The sequence below is a fragment of the Lampetra fluviatilis genome, chromosome 13 (assembly GCF_964198595.1).
Source record: "Lampetra fluviatilis chromosome 13, kcLamFluv1.1, whole genome shotgun sequence".
NCBI lineage: Eukaryota > Metazoa > Chordata > Hyperoartia > Petromyzontiformes > Petromyzontidae > Lampetra > Lampetra fluviatilis.
In genome coordinates, this window is record NC_136287.1 from 13,644,253 (window position 1) to 13,657,834 (window position 13,582).

Sequence of the window (13,582 nt, forward strand, 5' to 3'; positions counted from 1 at the left end):
ACGAGTGAGCTCAGCCGCGTCATCCGCGGCTGAGCTTGAACTGCCGGCATCCTCCGGATTGCAATGCCAAGCGCGCTCACTCTAGCTTCCAAGCAGCAGCAGCAGCAGAATCCGTCCCTCCGCGTGTCACACATGTCGTACCGCGTGCCCCCCGACCACCTTTGGCTTGGCCGCGTGTCGTCACTCTCCACATCGTTTCTCGTCGCTCCGCTTGCTGCCGAGGAAAGCGGGGAGAGCCCGGAGAGCACGCAAACGCCGCGCCAGAGAGGCGCCCGGGTCGGATATCGAACCCAGGCCCTTCTTGCTGTCAAGGCGCATGTGCTGCACAAGCCGCCGCCCAACCTGCAGCACGTGCTGCGTGGGATGTTGACGCACTCGAGGCCGGCATGCAGGCAGCATTGGCAGCGGTAGCGCAACAAAGGATGGCCACTCAATACAGGCAGCTCCAAGGGGCTTTTGTTGGTGTGACTGTCTGTCTGCTTGTTTGTTAACCTTTTTTTCTCCTCCTCCACAACCAGCACTGCCCTCACGTGAACTGCCCGAGACCGTGGCCATCTCTGCTCTTTTAACCCCTGAAACCAATCACGTCAGATTAAGGTGGTGGGGGGAGGGGGGGCAGCCCCCCACCACCACCACTCCCACCCAGGCCGAATCCTTCCCTCCTACAAATTACTGCACCAAATTACGCTCAAAACTACCAATTTCAGATTACGCTGGCTTATGGGATCGCCGTGTGTTCGTAACGGGGGGATCGGCACGGGGCAATGGGCCACGGAGTACCGGCCACTTGGGCCGCATCGTCGTCGTCTCTGCTGGGGAGAAAGACGGCGAGGAGCGGTATCGGAGTGGTGAGGAGTGGTGAGGAATGGTGAGGAGTGGTGAGGAGTGGTGAGGAATGGTGAGGAGTGGTGAGGAATGGTAGCGGTGCGGCGACAGGCGGATCGTACGGTGGCACTTGGCGCGGCGCGAGGAGTCGCCGCCAAGCTCGGCCTCGCTGTACGACCACCACCACTAACACGCCGGTGCAGCCAACGACCCCAGCAGTCGCTGCAGCTGCAGTAGCAGCAGATGTTGAAAGCGTGCGCATTCGTTTGCAATCAGACGCGTTTGCTTCACCAAAAAACCGCAACCTGACCACGCACACTTAGGTCAGGTTTCATTCATCCGTGCTGACCAGGGTGGTGAAGTATGGGCAAACAACCCCCCCCCCCCAAAACCAACACATTGGGAGGGCTTCATCCAGCAGTGGCTTGACAACGGAACTGTGAATTGCAGAATAACTCCTCTTATCCGCGCTGATTTAGAGGCATAATGTTCCGGATTCTATTACCCGCGACGTTCCCTATGAATTGATTCCACTGATCTGCAGAAATTGCAGATAACTGCGGAAAATAGAAAGATTTTGGGAACGGATAATTATCGGAGTCTTTGTGGAACCTACAGCTGCCGCGGACAACGTGAGTCGCGGCTAATGGAGTCACGGATAAGAGAAGTTCCACTCTATTAATATTAATGTCAAGATTTATCTCGCCTCTGACAGCTTAACCTGCATTATCAGACGGCCGCAGAGAGCGAGCGAGCGAGCCAGCGGCTGTCCACGAGGCTTCTGGAGGAGCGCCGTCGCGTGTCGCCGTCATCGCCGAGGCTTGCACGCTGCCTCTTCCCAGGACGACGACCCAGGCTCAGCCACCTCCTGGGAGCCGCGTGACAAACGACCGCTTCACCCCACGCTTTGACGTCGATATCACATTTGGGAGATAATTGGTGGGAAAATGATAATGGGGGGGGGGGGGGGAGAGAAACACATCTTTGAAAAAAAAGACGCCTTGATGTCATAATGTTTGACAACATTCGGGCCCCCCCCCCGGCCGGCGTTCGTCACTCGTTCATTATGCGACGTTGCTGAATGTCGCGCGCGGGGTGAGCACGCGACTCGGCGGCGGCGGCGGCTTCGTCGTGAAACAAAAAAACAACGCGCCAGAGACGTTCATTGCAGATGCTGGTGCGTGGCCCGGGACAGACCTGGCAATCGGCTAAAAAAAGACCGCAAAGCCACCGCCTTGCCCGTGACTTTACTGGCAGTGAGCGCGCGGATCTTTAAATGGCTCAAATAAAGCCACCACCACCACCACCTTTGACAAGAAACCCGACAGCGCGCCGCGCTCATCCACGTCGCCGTGCGCCAGATGTTGTGAACAATCACACGGCGTTTAAAATCGGAAAATAACAACAATTTAAGCAGTGGCCGTGAACTAGCAACTGCCACTCTCAAGCAGCTGGTCACAAATACACCTGCATCTCACGGACGTGCGGCGATTACGCAGCATACCAACAAGGTAAAGGCGCAACCCTGCATTTGCTTGTTCGTGGCACTGCTGGTGGAAGAGCCCCACACTAGAGGGAGCTTCGGGGAGGTGGGAGTTACCCACACTTTACCCCACCGCACCCGACTTTGCCTATCGACCGTGACATGAAAAAAATGTCACCCCGATGCAAGGGCCTCGGATGGTTCTCATCTCCATCGCTACTCCCGGGGCTGGAAATTCTCAGTTCCCATGGCTCAGATCCATCACCATCATCATTAGCCACGATCAATCCACTGCTGGATGAAGGCCCCTTCAAGCCACCGCCGCCTCCTCTCACAGTCCTCTGCATCTACACGAGCCACGAGAAAGAAGAAGAGGAAGATTGCAATAATACTAATCGTGATGATGACGAAGGGAGATGGGGAGAGGTGCAAATGGCGCTCGCGTGCTCTGGGCGGCACTGCGTCTGGGCTGTCGCGCCACGGCGGCGATCCGCTCGCTCCAACTGCCAAGCGGTAACCTCCCCCCCCCCCCCCCCATTGTTTCCTGGGCCTGGCTGGAGCCTCCTCGCTCCTCCAATTAAAGAGTAATAATATTTCCCAGCTGTCTGACGTATTGATTTTTTGCCTCTCTCCCGCCCACTCCGGCCATCCCACTGCAAGCAAAGCAAAGCGAGCGAGCGAGAAAAAACACCGGCCTGTGGAGCAGAAGCAGCTGACGTGAGGCTCCACGGCTTTAAGGTTACAGTCGGGACGGAGCGTTAAATGTCGGCGATTGTCGCCGTCGCAGAGGAACGCCGAGGGGGTGCGGGCGGGGGGTGCGGGCGGGGGGGTGCTGGAGCCCCCGCGTTGGGAGACTTAAACGTCGCGTCGACGGTCTCTGCTATTTATTGTCAACCTATTTTTGGGCTCTTCTGCCTGCAACAACAAATTGCGCGTGTTTTGTTGTTGTCTCATTGGTCTGAACGGAGCTCGCATTTGCCCCGTTTTGTTCAGCGTTTACGCCGGGAAGGTTTGCATGTTTTTGTTCATTTGCAAGTATAATTTTTGCTACGACGATGGGACGATTTACAAGCCGTGCATTTATTTGTGCCAGTTTGTTTGCACACCTTCGGGGGTTTCGCGTAACACCCGACGACGTCGTCACAACCCCACAGGTCTCTCGTTACAAACAGAGACCTCGCGCCTCGACAGCTTCCCATCGGGGCTCGAGAACGGCTCTCACCCCCAGCGCCGCAGACACCGAGGAGCACGAACCGACATCGCGAACGATCGGCACAGTCGCGGCTCCCGCCACCGCACGCTTTTCAGAGCCCGCGTTATAAAGTGAACGCGGGCGCACAATACCGGCGGTGATTTGCCGCGCGGTGTGCCGTCCAAGATAAAGACGCGGCCGCTTCGCTTCGTCGCCGGCGAAGTGCATTCGACGGGCGGCGGCAAGAAATACGAGAGGCGAGCGGCGATAGCGCGGTTGGCAAATGTTCCCTTTTGAACGCAAGCTGTGTCAAGCAGATGTCCGAATATTGGCTCGAACAATCGGGCCCACAAAGCGCACTTGCTGCATGGGCAAAAAAAAAAAAATCGGTTGCCCTTAGTTGGGTATCCTGGGAAATCTGGAGGCTTTGTTCAACGAAAGAAAACCCAGCAAAGAAGAAGAAAAAAAAATCTAAATTTAAACAGTAAATTTGTTAACAAAACAGCAGCCATCACGCGGCGCTCGCCTTCACAAACGGTCGCAGAGTGCAGTGTCCTGTTTGGCGAACACGGCCGCGGCGTGTCTGATGGCAATCAAAACTCTTGTAGCTATTTGTAAAAGCTGCCAATTTAAAGGATTTTTGTTAGGCTCCGCTACTAATTAGCAGCGGCAATTAGCCGAGACAGGCGTGTGTATATATACGCGCGCGTGTTAAATCCCATCGTGCATCCCTTAAGACGTGAAGCCAAAAGGCGTCGTCGGATGGGGAGCCATGCCCCCCAGTGCTGTCAGTTCCAACCACCAGCTCACAGCCTGCCATTGGAGATGCGTAAATGCACAGCGTGTCGGGGAGAGGCAGCTGTGCTTGCGATGACATCAGTTTTGTTGCACGTAACTCGACTGACCGCAGCTTCGGAAGAACCGTCAGTTTTGGGTGAGGCCTTCATCCAGCGGCGGATCGATCGTGGCTAAATTATTGCGATGATAAATCCAAAACGTATTGGACATTGAGACATTCTGCATGTATGCGAAATAAATTGGAATCGCTCGACATTGTCAAAGGCGAAAATATCAAGTGGGCCTCTGCCCTACCTGTTAGCCCACCGGTTTATGTTTTATGAGCGCAGTCGAGGCAGGGGGAGGTGAGGATGAGCACAGCGCACAGCGGTTTGCACACTTTGCTCTGAACCCGACGACCTTAGTTCGATCCTAGCCCACGGCCAACATCAGTAACGAGCAATGACTGAACCGGTGCTGCGTACCCCATTTCACCGACCGTTATTGATTCAGGCGGTGAAGTATGGTCAAACAGCCCCCGTGACCAAGACAGTGCGGGGGCATCCTTCACCCAGCAAGTGTTTTGACAAAAGACTATCAAATTATGATCAAGCGGTGCAGTGAATAATGCCATAAGTGCGCTCCTCGTCGGTAGCAGCAAATATTGAAGCTACTTGGCAACGAAGGGGAATTTTGCAGGCAGCCCATGAAGCAAAGAGGCGGCCACTTTTGAGCGACTTCCCACAGACTGCCCGCAATGCGACGTCACGCCGGGGATTGCGCTCGAAGGAGACTTCGCAGAACGAGAGTCATCGTCGTCTCTCGGCAAAGAGGTCGCCCTCGTCGCTACTCGAACCCAGCGTGCTCCGCCATGAGTAACCCTGCCGTGCGTCCGTCATGCATGTTGTGTGTACGCGTCTCAGGGCTGACGCTTCATTTTTCTGATCTTCAGCTTCCATCGCGGTGTCCCTGCAATAGACGAAGCGCAAATAGGGAACAAAGCAATCTGGAGCACTGCAGCATGGCTCTGCGAGGATACTCAGCGTGGACTATGGCGTTTATGCGTCCTTCAAGTGGTCTCTGGTAGTTCCGTGTACGTTCAGCTCAGAACTCTTCGCAGGATGCTTACACCTCACCAATACAAAATGTGAGTTCAAGTTCCAGTCGAGGGTCAGTCCTCTCTCGGGTCGATGATATGGGTACCAATTTGGGGGAAGTCTACAGTTGGTCATCCTGGGGATTGACTGGCCTCAGCCATAAGAATATGGAATTTCCACCGCTCACTTCAGGTCTGCGAGCAGGAATAAGCCCCAGCGCTGTGCTCATTTGAGCAGAGTGAGACTTTACTCGGAGCGAGGAGGTTACTCCAAATTATGTAAGAAATAAAATTTAGAGCGTGAGCTATTTTCGTCGAGCCATTGGCGATTGGACCGAGGTCATCAATTTCCTACACGTGGGAAAACCGTGCCGGATCCTCAACGGGACTGGAGGTCTGCGCTCTGACACAGGCACACCGATATCCGCACAGCCCACCGATCGACATCCGAAAACTAAATTCAAAACGCACTCACACTTCTTCGTACACTTCGGCGCAACACAAACGCCCAAGGTTGTCAACGCGGCCGTTCTCGCGAATTCGGCGGACTACCGCGCGGCCGCCGTCCCCTCTCGATCTCCGCGCCGCTCGCGCCTTCTAAATCGGTTCTTCTCCCACCGCCTTCCCCTTCTTGCTCGGCCGACGGGAAAAATCTCCGCGCGATTTCCCTTTATGTGCGCGATATTAAGGCGGCGGTGGCGCGAGCGAGCGAGCGCGTTGTAAATCACCTCCTGAATGGGCGCGCGCCGTTGGTCTCGGCCCACCCAATTAACCCCCGTCGAAAAGCGGCGGTGGCGGAGAAGGCGGCGGCGGCGGCGATTTAACCAAAGTGCGATGCGTCTTCGCGCGAGGCCCTCCCTCGCGTTAACCCGTCGGTCATCGCCGCGGCCGCGACGACGCTCGCGTCAATCATCGCCGCGCGCCGCCAACCGCCAGCGCCGCCAACCGCCCGCGCCGCCGACGCCAAAACCGCTCGTGTCTCGGCCGCGGTGTTTACAGCGAAACGCTTAAAGGGCAGTGGCTGCTAGAAGGTTGAAGGGAAGGAAAGGAGTAATTATTTTGAAGACGAAACGTGTTTTTTTTACTTCCTTTCTCTCTCTCCCTTTCCTTTTCGGCTATGAATAATCTCACTTGATACAGTAAATTTAGCTGTGACGGTCCCACCTGATGACGGAGACTTGTGTTGCCTCCGAAACGTCGTGATTTATTATTTTAGTTTATTTATTTTATCACGTTTATTAATTTTATTTTTTATTTTTTACCTACGTGACTTTACCGACAAAAAAAACCTAAGAGTATGAATCATTGCAGTCACGAAAGCTTCAAATCTAGAATTATGAATACTCTGCCAACGAAATCCGCCACGGTCTCGTGCCTGAGTGCAGCCATCGCTGAACCTGCCCGTATATGCCGTGGGTAGCTGTAGAAGCACATCACGCAATGTATACACTCGGCCATATGGGGTATAAACATTATACATGGTAATAGCTAACAGCAGAGGCAATACCCTATTGATACATTTTCCCCCGCCAGAGGAATGTGGAATTTCCACCACAGCCAGAGGGGCTGTAAACCGGAGATAAGCATAACCTCCATGTGCATTCGAGCCAGAAATCGCCGATTTTCTAAAGAATACAAATCTCACAAACCTTCACATAGCGCTTATTAAGATTTGTGTTTTTTATTTGTGTGTCATTACATCTTTGCTATCCTTCATGTAGAACTTCTTAAATGTCTCCATAATCAAATGGGCATTGTGGCGGTTTTCATCTCCATACGTGAGCCCCAAACCAGGGGCGGGAATTCCACGTTCCCACATCGGGGCCCAGTCTCTTCTACACAACACCCACGAGCTGATGTGATCATATAATATAACACGCGGGCTATCAGATTGCCAGTGGCTTCACCCAAAATCGCTTATTCAGCATTTTTTAAAATGACCAGTGACTTAAGTGACAGCGTGTAACAATAACTGCTCACACCTCGTCTTACACGTCTGCCGAGCAAAAGAGGTAATGAATCTCAACGGGCTCTCCGCCGCTTTCACAAAGGACACTAAATGGAAGTGAATTGCTTTCATTTGAGCAGCATTAACGTTTGGAAAGCTCCCTCTCGCTGTACGGTTGGGCGGACCAACCCAATGCTGGACCAAGGCTGCTGCAACAACAGCGCTCACACAACCCCCGCCGTTGTTCGTAGAGATAAGCATTCGCAGAGGCGAGTGCCGTGCACTTACAGCACAAGCGGACATGGGGCGTGCGCTCGGATAGTGCAGAATCAGCAGCTGCAGCAGCAGCAGCAGCAATTATAGCAGCAGCTACAGCAGCAATAGCAGCTACAGCAGCAATAGCAGCTACAGCAGCAATAGCAGCTACAGCAGCAATAGCAGCTACAGCAGCAATAGCAGCTACAGCAGCAATAGCAGCTACAGCAGCAATAGCAGCTACAGCAGCAATAGCAGCTACAGCAGCAATAGCAGCTACAGCAGCAATAGCAGCTACAGCAGCAGCCTATGGCAGCAATTATAGCAGCAATAGCACCTACAGCAGCAGCAATTACATCAGCAGCCACAACAGCAGCAGCATACAGCAGCTAAAGCAGCAGCTACAACAGCTATAGCGCTATAGAAGCAGCAACTAATATAGCAGAATTTTAAATATCAGCAGCAATTAGAGCAGCAGCTACAACAGCAGCAGTAGCCTATACTTGCAGTAGCAGCAGCAGTTACAGCAGCAGCTAGAGTAGCAGCAGCCACAGAAGCACGATCTTTCCTTTTTGTATTGTTTTTAATTAATAGAACAATAACCCTGCATCCAATTCCTAACCCCGAATTTAAACTACGCCGATTACCGTATCACGCGGAATGCGCCGCTCTCATCAGATACCGGAAGCTAAGCAGGGTTGAGTGCGGGCAGTGTGTGGATGGGTGACCAGCGACATCGCCACAGGCTGACATTTGAAAATGTTAAATTCTGGCCTCTGATTGACGAAAGGAGCCCCCCCCCGACACAGTCAGTCTTAAATATGATAAAATAGAGAGTTGTGCTATTTGAATATTCAAGTAATCGATTATTCTACTGATCATCGGTTAGATGACTCAAATGATAAGATCATCTGAAAACAGTTGTAAAAATGTTCCCCCACGTGCCGCTGGACGGGAGGTGATGGGCAGAACTTGGTGACGTCATCGGCATCATCAGCAGCGTCGCGCCGGGCGTGGCTCGTTGGGGGTTTCCCACCTTCAGGAGACAGGGTGTGGGGTGGCTGTCATTTTTGCTGCAATATTCCGTGTAGAACACCGTACGACAGATATATTTCCTGTCACTGCTGTAATTTAGCCATTTGTACTTTCTCAGGATTAGTTATTTATCCATAACATAATTTTTGGGGGGTTATTTACTTGAACTTACTTTTAAAATGTCCAAAGTGCAACAGACCACAAAGAGGTTTCAGAGCACTGTCCAGAATAGCAAAACAACTTTCAATAAGAGTCACAAAAACACATATGTAAGAAATAACAGTGGCAAGACATATTAATGGTATCTTCTGCAAATGCTCAACACACCTATCAATGAAACTACCCCCTAATGAAATGAAATAAATAATGAATAAAAGTAAAAAAAATATACATTTATAAAAATGGATCACGCACCTTACGAAATCAGAAAAAAAAATTTTACTCATTTATTTTAACTAGTTTTAAACAAGTATTCAATTGAGATGAAAGCGTGAATTTACATCCACTTGAATTCCAAGGCTCTCACAACGTCCACGCTGCACGTGACCACCGCTGCACGTGACCGCCGCTGCTCCACGTGACCGCCGCTGCAGCCTCCAGAATTAGAGAAGGCCGTAGTGGGCCACCGCAGTGGGTTCACACACAAAAAACAAATTACCTCATTGATATTGTGCATTGATCATTCCGCATCGTGGCTTTACACATTTTTCTGCCGAACGTATTTATTAAATATTAAATGGAATATGTAATTTATTTCATTATTTAACACCGGCCTCCGTCGATGCATAATACATTTTGCTGCCCGGCTTGTTTACTAACCATCAACTTCCCGTGGCGCACACCTTGTTTTAATACATTTCATTTACTCTGGCGAGGCAAAGATGTTGAGAATAGACACGTCTATCAGCCTTCGCTGAATATACTACTTTTAAGAAAGCTCGCCGGTAAAGGCACCGATAATAATAGGAACGGAGGGAAAACGAAGACGATCCATACGGTTTAGGAATACATTATTGAAGCGAGCTGTAGACTGAAATATTCAGCAAGCGAAAAAAACTGCGAGCAATTTGCTCGTGCTCGTGTTTGAGATCTCTGCGGCCCCGCAAACGGTCGTGTCTGTGGGCTACGTCACGTCTTTCTGCCCGTGGGTGAATCGCACCCCCCTAAATCTGTTTCGTTGGGCAAAATACAGCAAAAAGTAAGAAATGTAAAAGCCTCCCCGAATACCTGCTGGTCCGACACCCACAAGCCCCACACAGAGCGGTGGTATCCTAGACGTGGGAATTACGTCGTGCTCCGTATGTCATCAGTTTCGGTCTTGTCGAGGTGGTTGCATGGGCAGCGCAGCATCGCAAACACCGCCCTCTCAATGTACTTACAACATACAGAGCTCGCGCACGTGGCACGGAATGCAGTTCTATGGACAGTACGCACTCGCGTCACTCAAATGCTGCGTGGGTGTGTGTGTGGTGACTGACACGTGGTACCAGGACAATGTCAGGAAAGCCCTCGCTTCGCACGGCATATTCAACAATTGTTGGTCACTTCCCCAAAATCACCTTGTAGTGCTCATAGCCAATTGAGTGGGGTCTTGGAAACGAATGACACGCAACAAAAGCGTTATGCTCAGAGAGCAGGGCTTTGTTGAGAGGAGGTGGAATAATTGCATGAAGTAAGTAAATAATTAAGTTCATCTCGCCTTTGGGGACAATAAATAAGCAAAAGTGGACTGTTAAATATTTCAATAAAGCCAGATTAAATTATCTAGAAAAGTGGGAAAGAGTGGGTTATCTTATTTTTACAGCACCCCCACCCCCCCACCCTGTTTTGGTTGGCAAGAGAAGCCAGAACAGCGTGGAGCCAAAATCAAAACTCAGCCAGAAGTTTCATTCCCATTGCCAATGTTGACATTGATTAATTAACATGATGGGACCCAACTGAGTTAGATGCTGCCAGGGCCAGGTTTATATACGCCAATTACCACCAATATGCTCGGTGAGCAATTGTAGACAGGAAATAAACGCAATAAACGGCACACGATTTCATGTCGCCGCATGCACAACGCAATGCCATCTGGTTTCACGTTCAGTAATGTGAAAATACACGCACGCTTCCATTCCGGGCGCGTAACGAGGTTACTGCACATGCTGGAGACGAAGGCAAAGCGTAAGCAGATATTAACACGAAACAGACTCACTTTACAAGTATGTAAAAGGACAGCTCATGGGGGAAGTTAAATAGAGTAAAAAAAATAATTGTGAAAAGAAAATGGTTTTCGCGGAGGGCGCGTGGCTCAGAGATAAGTGCTCCGAGCTGAGGCTGCTGAGACGCTGGGTTAAAATCCAGCTTCCAGTCACCTGTGTTGAGTGCAGGGTGAGTTTGATGGATTTACAGCCCAAAAACGAATGGCTGCACAACAAAAACTAAAGCTGGAATTAATTTGGCTGAATTCCAGCTCTGAGAAAGAAGAGTATCGGCTTGACTGTCATACGACGACAGTTACTCTCAATCGGGGCGGAGTTGCTGGAGAAGTGGGGACCAGGGGGCAATTGGGGACCAGGGGGCAATTGAAGTAATTTCAGTGGTGGTACCGATATCCAGGGTACCGGTGTACGCGGTGTCGGTGTCCGCGGGACGCTCTCCAACACGATCAGCTGCACTGCTCTGCGAGAGATCGAAAAGGATTCATCGTCTCGTGCCGCACGGCGCAGACGGCACGTACGGCAGAAAATCTGGGCAAATACCAAAAAAAAAAAATCTGAAAATGGCAAACGTTTTATACGTGGATATGGAAAAGTATAAAGTTCTTCGTGAAAGACTTAACAAGTGAAAGGGTGGTGGGCAAGACAGGCAGCGAGGGAAAGGTCATTCCAGCCACCGGGAGAAGAGAGGAGAAACGGGAGCAGCCACCTCCTCCTCCTCGTGTGCGCAGCACGCCGGGAGCCACGGCGGTGGCGGCGGCGCGTGGATGGAGAGGGCGGGCAGATGAGATCGGAGCGATAGGCACGGGGAAGGTCATGAAGGATTTTGAAGACAACGACGGACAGATTTCCTCGATGTCTCGACGATTATGAATGTATACAGTTAAGCCGTCCAATAAACGCGTGGCGACACTCGGCTGAACGGCCGCGCCCTGAACCAACGCTGCGTACTCCACGTTCCTGTGGCTGGCATCAGTTCCACCAACACAACGGTTAACGCGCCTTTGCGCTTCCAATAAAGCGGTCCCTATTTAATCGATCCGAGAAGGACGATGTGCGAAATCGACGACCGATCGGGATTTGAACTCGTAACCGTACGGTTGTGAGATAAGTGCTCTGCCACGTAGCGACCCAGGTGGATGTGTGTAAATGCGCCGGCTGTCACCGTTTGCTTCTAAATGCAACGGTACACCGTTTCGCTGCCAGCGAGAGGCTTGTCTCGATAATCTCCCATGTTATTGTAAAATAATGGATACGTGTGAAGGAATGATCAGATTGGGGACACAAGTTTGATGGTGTATTTTTGCATATAAATGTTTTTACCGGAAAATAAATAAAATCCACAATACGCACCACTGGTATGAGGTGCAATGTAATTAGATTTTTTTTAAAAATATATATATCATTAATAGGTGCAAAATCTACAAAGTAATTTACAGAACCCAAAACCCCTTAATAAATATTGAGTGAAGTTGTGTAACAGATTATTCCACTTTTTTTTTTTTACAAAGATTGCAAATAATAAAGCCATCACCTGATAGCGTACGTATTGATTAGCCCGCAATTTACTTTCCCCAAAATGAAACAAAATTATGTTAACCCGCGCAAATGTGCGGATTTTATTTATCAAGCCATAACCGTGCGTGGCACGGGCGCAAACAAACAGAGCCCATCGATTTCATTCGGCGGGGCACGTTTCTGCCGCGCGGGGCCGTACCACCGTCAGAGGCCACGGCGCTAAAGGTGGGCGCCTCTCAGCTCGGGAATAGGATTGAGGCTTGTGGAGAGCCCACTCTCGCGATGGGACGCTAATCCAAAAGCTGGCCGTTGCAGCCTCAGATATAGATCTAGTCACAAGTCAATACCCGGATAACCAGGCCAAAACGGACTCGGTGAAATAGCCAATCGATCTGCGAAATGTCATAGCCTTTCGCGAGTTGGCCGGAGTTGAAAGAAGAAGTTTGACCGCTGAATGCGGGAAGACAGGGACAGCCACACTCACGGCTGAAACGCCACGCGCGCGCACCCCCGGTGATTAATGCGTGACGGTAGTGGTCAGCTCGGGTGTGAATTGCTAAGCCCAGCATCGAGGGGGGGAAAAAAAAATGTGCCGAGCCACCAGACCTCCATTCAGGCTTCAGTGCTAAGCAAATGCGCCTGTAAATAACGCCGTAGCGCACTGTACGCGGAGCTACGGCGTTTGAGGGCTGACGATGGAATAATTGACGCTTGCATCACCCAATAGCAGGGATTTTTTTTTATTTTAAACGTGCGATAAACACAATCACCGTATGTAAAACAAGCGTGGCGGCATATTGCATTTCGGCAAACGTGCAGAAAATGCACTCACCGTAGCGCAATGTGCTCGCACGCTAAGCAGAACAGCACTGAATAACTAAAATAGAAAAATCATTTAAAAACGCCACAATGTGTCTCTCTGCGCGCAATCGGAATTCCCTTAAATTCGTCCCCTGGCCGTTAAGGAACACAAACGCAGAATCTAAATATACGGGTCAATTTAATGGGCCTATAGTCTCTATTACGAGACAATTTGGACGCCTTTAATAGTCTGTTAGCAGAACAACTGTGGATTGATCACCAATACATGTCCTGGGTCTCCCAGTCACGGTTTTCAAGGAGATACAAACAGAATGGAGGGGTGATAGGTAGAGAGGGTCACACTCGGAGCGGCCTCCACTTGAGACCGATTGTTGGTAACCCCCCCGTGGTTAATTGGGCTATCATGAGTCGTGATTGATGCCACACCGCT